Source organism: Anolis sagrei, chromosome 3, assembly GCF_037176765.1.
Source record: "Anolis sagrei isolate rAnoSag1 chromosome 3, rAnoSag1.mat, whole genome shotgun sequence".
Classification (NCBI taxonomy): domain Eukaryota; kingdom Metazoa; phylum Chordata; class Lepidosauria; order Squamata; family Dactyloidae; genus Anolis; species Anolis sagrei.
Genome location: NC_090023.1, coordinates 3,961,986 through 3,970,794, shown reverse-complemented (window position 1 = coordinate 3,970,794; position 8,809 = coordinate 3,961,986).

Sequence of the window (8,809 nt, the reverse complement as noted above, 5' to 3'; positions counted from 1 at the left end):
ATAAAGCCCTGAACCGTTTGGGACCCACCTACCTTTGTGACCACATCTCCTACCATAAACCTGCACGATCTCTTCGATCTTCTGGAGAACCCTCCTTTTGCTCCTTCCTCTGTCGCAGTGGGAACAAGGGAGAGGGACTTCTCCGCTGTGGCCCCCCACTTTTGGAACTTGCTACCTGGGGAGATCAGGCAAGCCCCTACCCTAGCAGCCTTCAAGAAAGATCTAAAAACTTGGCTCTTCTGATGTGCCTTCAGAAAGTGACCATTCGACCCATTTGTTTGTTTCCACCTACAGTTGTCCTCATCATCAAGCACCTTCTCCTGTCCTTTATCAAGGCCAAACCCCACTGCTCCTCCTCCTGTACATAAATGGCAAGAACAGTGGTGCAACTCAACTGTTAGGAAGAACCTCTTGGCTGTAAGAGCTCTTTGATGGTGGAATATGGGCCACCTCATAGGGTGGTGGGGTCCCCTTCTTTGGAAGTCTGGGATGGACATCTGTCGGGATGGTTTTGGTTGTGTTTTCCTGCCTTTGAGGGAAAAGATAGAGGTTCTCCAGGTCAGAGGTTCTCCAGGTGGCAACCTGTGCTGGACGGGGTTGCACTCCCCCTGAAGTCACAAGTCCACAGCTTAGGGGTCCTCCTGGACTCAGCACTGATGCTTGATGCGCAGGTGTCGGCGGTGGCCAGGAGGGCCTTCGCACAATTGCAACCATACCTCGTGAAGTTGGACTTGACCATGGTGGTCCATGCCTTAGTTACCTATATATTGGACTACTGCAATACACTCTACATGGGGCTTCCCTTGAAGACGGCCCGGAAACTCCAACGTACAGCAGCTAGATTAATAACTGGGGCAAATTACAGGGAGTGGTCAACTCCCCTGTTTGGCTGCCATCCATCTTCTGGTCCCAATTCAAGGTGCAGGTCAACACCTACAAAGCCTTACATGGTTTGGGATCCTGGGAGCTGTAGTTGGCCAAGGACAGTCAATTACATAATAGAGTTTATGTGCGTGTAACTCTGTTGATGCCTGGGCTGATCTGTAGAAGAGAGATGATTCAAGCAATTGGAACCTTCTTGTTCCTAAGCCTGCTTTACTTGGAGCATTCAATTCAAGGTTGTGGGAGTGAAGCTGAACATGCAGTTCCATTGCACATGGATGCACACTGCAGCCTTTGTGATTCACTCGTCTGCACAGTGGATGTCATGTTTAAGTTGCACAACCTTGCCATTCAATGCAAAGTCTGGGGAACACAAAATCCTGGGTATCACAGCACGCAGAGATTTCTACTATACAACCTTATTGTAAGATTTTAAAGTGGAGGTTCCATAGAGAACCCAAAGGCCATCTAGTCCAACCCAGTCCCATCCTCCCTGCTTCTGAGAAGCATAGAGTTGGAAGAGACCCCAAAGGCTATCCAGCCCAACCCCTTGCCATACAGGAATGAACAACTAAACCATTCTGGATAGATGCCCATCCAAACACTACTTATAGACCTTCAAAGATGGAGACTCTTGAGTAACCCACTAGAGTTGGAAGGTCATTAAGTCTGACACCATTCTGCCAATGCAGGAATACACAACCAAAACACTCCTGAAAGAGGTCCATACAACCTCTGCTTAAGATCCTCCAAAGGTGGACAACCTAACACAGTCCAAGGAAGTCCACTACCCATTCGAGTTGGAAAGGAGTCCTGAAGGTCATCTAGTGAAATCCTATGCCAGGAACACACAACAAAAGCATTCCTGAAGGAGGCCCATCCAACTTCTTTTTAAGATGGACAGTCTACCACTCTCCAAGGTGGTTCACCCCATTCTAGGTGGAAAGGAGCCCCAACGAATCATAGAATCAAAGAGTTGGAAAAGATCTCCTGGGCCATCCAGTCCAACCCCATTCTGCCAAGAAGCAGGAATATTGCATTCAAATCACCCCCGACAGATGGCCATCCAGCCTCTGTTTAAAAGCTTCCAAAGAAGGAGCCTCCACCACACTCTGGGGCAGTGAGTTCCACTGCTGAACGGCTCTCACAGTCAGGAAGTTCTTCCTCATGTTCAGATGGAATCTCCTCTCTTGTAGTTAGAAGCTATTGTTCCGCATCCTAGTCTCCAGGGAAGCAGAAAACCAGCTTGCTCCCTCCTCCCTGGGGCTTCCTCTCACATAAGTATACATGGCCCTCATCATGTCTCCTTTCAGCCTTCTCTTCTTCAGGCTAAACACGCACAGCTCCCTAAGCCGCTCCTCATAGGGCTTGTTCTCCAGACCCTTGATCATTTTAGTCGCCCTCCTCTGGACACATTCCAGCTTGTCAATATCTCTCTTGAATTGGGATGCCCAGAATTGAACACAATATTCCAGGTGTGGTCTAACCAAGGCAGGATAGAGCACGGGGAGCATGACTTCCCTAGATTTAGACACTAGGCTCCTATTGATGCAGGCCAAAATCCCATTGGCTTTTTTTGCTGCCACATCACATTGTTGGCGTATGTTTCTGGATCTAGGGAAGTCATGCTCCCCATGCTCTATTCTATTGTGTCCAATTCTGGGCACCACAATTGAAGAGAGATATTGACAAGCTGGATTGTGTCCAGAGGAGGGTGACTCAAATGATCAAGGGTCTGGAGAACAAGCCCTATGAGGAGCGGCTTAAGGAGCTGGGCATGTTTAGCCTGAAGAAGAGAAGGCTGAGAGGAGATATGATAGCCATGTATAAATATGTGAGAGGAAGCCAGAGGGAGGAGGGAGCAAGCTTCCTTTCTGCTTCCCTGGAGACTAGGACGCAATGGAACAATGTCTTCAAACTACAAGAAAGGAGATTCCATCTGAACATGAGGAAGAACTTCCTGACTGTGAGAGCCATTCAGCAGTGGAACTCTCTGCCCTGGAGTGTGGTGGAGGCTCCTTCTTTGGAAGCTTTTAAACAGAGGCTGGATGGCCATCTATCAGGAGTGATTTGAATGCAATATTCCTGCTTCTTGACAGAATGGGGTTGGAGTGGAAAGCCCAGGAGGTCTCTTCCAACTCTTTGATTCTATGAGTCTATGATTCTTCCTAACGTTGTGAGGTGGAACGAAGAGGGCCCCTTCCATGTGTTTCTAGGCCTAGGAATGGAGCCCTGCCCCCTCCTCCTCTCCCTCTGAGGGCCAATTTCTCTTCCTTCAGCTGGAGACCTTCATCTGCTGGCAGGAGTGGGACAATAACATCGATTGGTTTCTGTGTGGAGACCACTGCCCTGCTGGACTCCAATTGCCTTTCCCTTAGATGGCCAAATGACATAAACAGCTTCCCCTGCTGAGCCTGCCCGTCCTCTTCCATTGATCCTCTGATGAGTCAATTCGCTGCCGTGGAGCTTGCTTGTGCTAATTGCTGCAGAGCTTTCCAATTGGAGCGACATGGGAAATTGGACTGGCACAAAGCGGGCACGGTGTTGAGAGGGGTCCAAGGAGGAACGGAAAGAGGTTGTCACCCTTAAAAGCTGGTGCCAGGAGATCAATGAAGCAAAACGGCTCAAGGAATTAAGGTCCAGTTCGCAGAGGAAAGGTTCTATGATCAAGTCACCATTAATTTCGGACACTGAAGCGAATGGCTCCTTATTCATGGGGCAGCGAGTCCATGCCAGCTTTTAGCCTGAGCTTTGGAGGAATTATCCAAGGAGCTGAGATTGGGTTCAGCACCTTGGAGAGCTACTTTTTGCTTTACTCGGTAAAGTTTGCATGGTGTTTGGATACATCAAGGCATGCAATGGTTTGATGGTCTTCCTGACACTTGGAGCCATCCGCAGATAAGGGTTCAAAGTATATTATTAAGTATTAATTTGGAGAGAGGGCAGCTAAGATGGAATAGAAGGCATGCTGACCAAATTTGTATATGACCCCAAATTGGAAGGAAGGCATGGGCAAACTTTCTAACTTGGGGTCCACATGCTAGCACTCCCTACTAGGAGGATGGAAGGAAAGAAGTGAAGGAGAAAGGAGAGAGAGAAGGAAGGGAGGAAGGAAGAGAAGGGTGGAAGGAAGGAAAGAAGGAAGGAAAGATAAAAGGGAAGGAAAGAAGGAAGGAAGGAAAGAAGGAAAGAAGGAAGGAAGGACGGAAGGAAGGAAGGAAGGAAGGAAGGAAAGGATGGAAGGAGAAAGAGGGAAGGGAGGGAGGGAAGGAGAAAGGAAAGAGAGAAGAAAGGGATTAAGAGAAGGATGGATGGAAGAAAAGGATAAAAGAAAGAAGGAAGGAAAGACAAAAGGGAAGGAAGGAAGGAAGGAAGGAAGGAAGGAAGGAAGGAAGTAGAAAGAGGGAGAGAGGGAAGGAAGGACGAAAGGATGAAGGAGTGGAAGGGAGGGATGGAAGGAGAAAGAGGGAGGGGGGGACATTATGAGGAAGGAAAGAGGGAAGGAAGGGAGAAAGGAAAGGGAGAAGGAAAGACAAAAGGGAAGGGAAGAAGTAAGGAAGGAAGGAAGGAAAAAGAGGGAGAGAAGGAAGGAAGGAAGGAAGGAAGGAAGGAAGGAAGGAAGGAAGGACAAAAGGGTGAAGAGAAGCATGGAAGGAGAAAGATAGAGAGGAGGGAGGTAAGGAGGAAGGAAAGAGAGATGGAAGGAAGGGAGGGAGGAAGAGAAGGATGGAACAAAGGAAAGGATAAAGGAAAGAGAGAAGACAAAAGGGAAGGAAGGAGAAAGAAGGAGAGGGAAGGACAAAAGGGTGGAAGGAAAGGATGGAAGGAGAAAAAGGGAGGGGAGGGAGGTATGGAGGAAGGAAAGAGAGAAGGAAGAATGGGAGGTAGGAAGAGAAGGATGGACTGAAGGAAGGGAGAATAAAGGAGAGAGGGAAGGAAGGAAATACAAAAGGGAAGGAAGGAAGGATGGAAGGGAAGGATGGAAGGAGAAAGAGGGAGAGAGGTAAGGAGGAAGGAAAGAGAGAAGGAAGGGAGGGAGGGAGGGAGAGAAGGATGGCAGGAAAGTAAGGATAAAGGAAAGAGAGAAGGAAGAAAAGACAAAAGGGAAGGAAAGAAGGTAGAAGAAAGGATGTGAGGGAAGGAAGGAAGGAAGGAAGGAAGGAAGGAAGGAAGGAAGGAAGGAAGGAAGGACAAAAGAGTGGAAGGGAAGGATGGAAGGAGAAAGAAGGAGAGGAGGGAGGTAAGGAGGAAGGAGAGAGAAGAAAGGATGCAAGGGAAGGAGAGGATGGATGGTTATCAGTTGAGATGGCTCGGATTTGGTTTTCCTGAATGGCAGAAGGAGGGTGGACTGAATGGTCTTTGAGGGCCTCTTCTCACTCTGCTTGGTATTGCGGCAGAATGTCTTTCTGTTCTTTAAACAGGTGCTGGATGGCATCAGTCAGGGGGGCTTAGGTTGTGTCTCTCTGCCTGGCAAGGTGGGGCTGGACTGAATAGCCCCTGGGAATACCTTCCAACTCTAGGATTCTGTGACTCAACCAAGGAAGCCAAAATTGCCTTGAGTTTGCAGGACATGTTGAGGATATGAGGGTCTTGGAGGCCTCTCATTCATGAAGTTGAACAACATTATGGCAGGATTGCTGTGAGTTTTTTGGGCTGTATGGCCATGATCCAGTTACATTCTCTCCTAACGTTTTGTCCGCACCTGTGGCTAATGGCACCTTCAGAGGTTTTGTTGGCAACGAAGCAAGTGGGGTGTATATATACCTGTGGAATAATGTCCAGGGTGGGAGAAAGAACCCTTGTCTCTTTACGCAACTGTGAATGTTGCAATTAGCAAACCTGAATAAGTATTTGAGTAGCCATGAATGCTAGTGAACAGCTCCCAAACCGAGGGTGCCTCCAGGCAACAAAGGCCAGGCTACCTCCATGCAGATACCATCACCGATTGACTTTGCAGCTGCACGACTGATGAATGCTATTCAAGCTTGCTAATTATAACAATCACAAAGGAAGGAAAGACAAAAAGGAAGGAAGGAAGGAAGGAGAAAGAAGGAGAGAGGGAAGAAAGGAAAAAAGGGTGGAAGGGAAGGATGGAAGGAGAAAGAGGGAGGGGAGGGACGTAATGAGGAAGGAAAGAGAGAAGGAAGGGAGGAAGGGAGGAAGAGATGGATGGAAGGAAAGGATAAAGGAAAGAGAGAAGGAAAGATAAAAGGGAAAGGAAGAAGGAAGGAAGAAAATAAGGAGAAAGAAAGAGAGATGAAGGAAGGAAGGAAGGAAGGAAGGAAGGAAGGAAGGAAGGAAGGAAGGACAAAAGAGTGGAAGGGAAGCATGGAAGGAGAAAGATGGAGAGGAGGGAGGTAAGGATGAAGGAGAGAAGGAGAGAAGGAAGGAAGGGAGGAAGAGAAGGATGGAAGGATAGAGAGAAGGAAGGAAAGACAAAAGGGAAGGAAGGAAGGGAGCAAGAGGGAGAAAGGGAAGGAACAAAGGACAAAAGGGTAGAAGGGAAGGATGGAAGGAGAAAGAAGGAGAGGAGAGAAGGAAGGAAGGAAGGAGAGAGAAGAAAGGATGAAAAGGTGCAAGGGAAAGAGAGGAAGGGAGGAAGGGAGAAAGAGACAGATGGAAGGAAGGAAAGGATAAAGGAAAGAGAGAAGGAAAGATAAAAGGGAAAGGAAGAAGGAAGGAAGAAAAGAAGGAGAAAGAAAGAGAGAAGGAAAGATAAAAAGGGAAAGGAAGAAGGAAGGAAGAAAAGAAGGAGAAAGAAAGAGAGATGAAGGAAGGAAGGAAGGAAGGCAGGCAGGAAGGAAGGAAGGAAGGAAGGAAGGAAGGAAGGAAGGAAGGAAGGACGAAAGAGTGGAAGGGAAGCATGGAAGGAGAAAGATGGAGAGGAGGGAGGTAAGGATGAAGGAGAGAAGGAAGGAAGGAAGGGAGGAAGAGAAGGATGGAAGGATAGAGAGAAGGGAGGAAAGACAAAAGGGAAGGAAGGAAGGAAGGAGCAAGAGGGAGAAAGGGAAGGAACAAAGGACAAAAGGGTAGAAGGGAAGCATGGAAGGAGAAAGATGGAGAGGAGGGAGGTAAGGATGAAGGAAAGAGAGAAGGAGAGAAGGAAGGAAGGGAGGAAGAGAAGGATGGAAGGATAGAGAGAAGGGAGGAAAGACAAAAGGGAAGGAAGGAAGGAGCAAGAGGGAGAAAGGGATGGAACAAAGGACAAAAGGGTAGAAGGGAAGGATGGAAGGAGAAAGAAGGAGAGGAGAGAGGTAAGGAGGAAGGAGAGAGAAGAAAGGATGAAAAGGTGCAAGGGAAAGAGAGGCTGGATGGTTATTGGTTGGGGGGGGGGGGCGACTTAGATTTGGTTTTCCTGACTGGGAGACGGAGGGTGGACTGACAAGGGTTCTTTCTTCCACCCTGGACATTATTCCACAGGGATATATGCACTCCACTTGCCTCACTTCTAACAGACCTCTGAAGATGTGACTAGCCACACATGCATAGAATCATAGAATAATAGAATCATAGAATCAAAGAGTTGGAAGAGACCTCTTGGGCCATCCAGTCCAACCCCATTCTGCCAAGAAGCAGGAATATTGCATTCAAATCACCCCTGACAGATGGCCATCCAGCCTCTGCTTAAAAGCTTCCAAAGAAGGAGCCTCCACCACACTCCGGGGCAGAGAGTTCCACTGCTGAACGGCTCTCACAGTCAGGAAGTTCTTCCTCATGTTCAGATGGAATCTCCTCTCTTGTAGTTTGAAGCCATTGTTCCATTGCGTCCTAGTCTCCAAGGAAGCAGAAAACAAGCTTGCTTCCTCCTCCCTGTGGCTTCCTCTCACATATTTATACATGGCTATCATATCTCCTCTCAGCCTTCTCTTCTTCAGGCTAAACATGCCCAGTTCCCTAAGCCACTCCTCATAGGGCTTGATCTCCAGACCCTTGATCATTTTAGTCGCCCTCCTCTGGACACATTCCAGCTTGTCAATATCTCTCTTCAATTGTGGTGCCCAGAAGTGGACACAATATTCCAGGTGTGGTCTAACCAAGGCGGAATAGAGCATGGGGAGCATGACTTCCCTAGATCTAGACACTAGGCTCCTCTTGATGCAGGCCAAAATCCCATTGGCTTTTTTTTGCCACCACATCACATTCCTGGCTCATGTTTAACTTGTTGTCCACAAGGACTCCAAGATCTTTTTCACATGTACTGCTCTTGAGCCAGGCTTCACCCATTCTGTATCTTTGCATTTCATTTTCTGCCAAAGTGGAGTATCTTGCATTTGTCACTGTTGAACTTCATTTTGTTAGTTTTGGCCCATCTCTCTAATCTGCAGGCAAAACATGAGGAGAGAATGCTGCTGGAACATAGCCATACAGCCTGAAAAACTCACCGCAACCTAGTGATTTCGACCCTGAAAGCCTTCAACAACTCTATGGCAGTTAACAATCACAATAAAGTATGATGTTGAGCCTTTCCTGGTGTGGGCATTGTGTGTTCCCCTTCCCCGGTGATGACCACTGGGCAGTGGCTGACTCTCCCAGTCCAGTCATGGCATCTGAGCCACATCAAGAATCAATCGAGTGTTCAACACGGCTTGCCTCCTGCTATCTCTCCGGCTCTCTCTGTATCTTTCCCCCCCAAGGAGTTCGAGAAACGGTGTCTAACACGAATCCAATTAGCCTTTGCAGAGTTTTCAGGGTGAGCTTATATAATATCTTTCTTTTTTTTCCCTTTTTCTTTTTACACAGCAATGTCACACAACAAGGTGACATTCCTCCTCTGCGAAGGCAACTTGTTCTTCTGCTAAATGCGGATCCGTCGGCGCCGGGGAAGAAACAGAAGGGGCAAAAAAACCCAATGAGCTTTGCATTCATCCGACACAAATGCCGTGTTCATGCCGGAGATGTCCTTGTGTGTTGATGCAAATGCACAAAC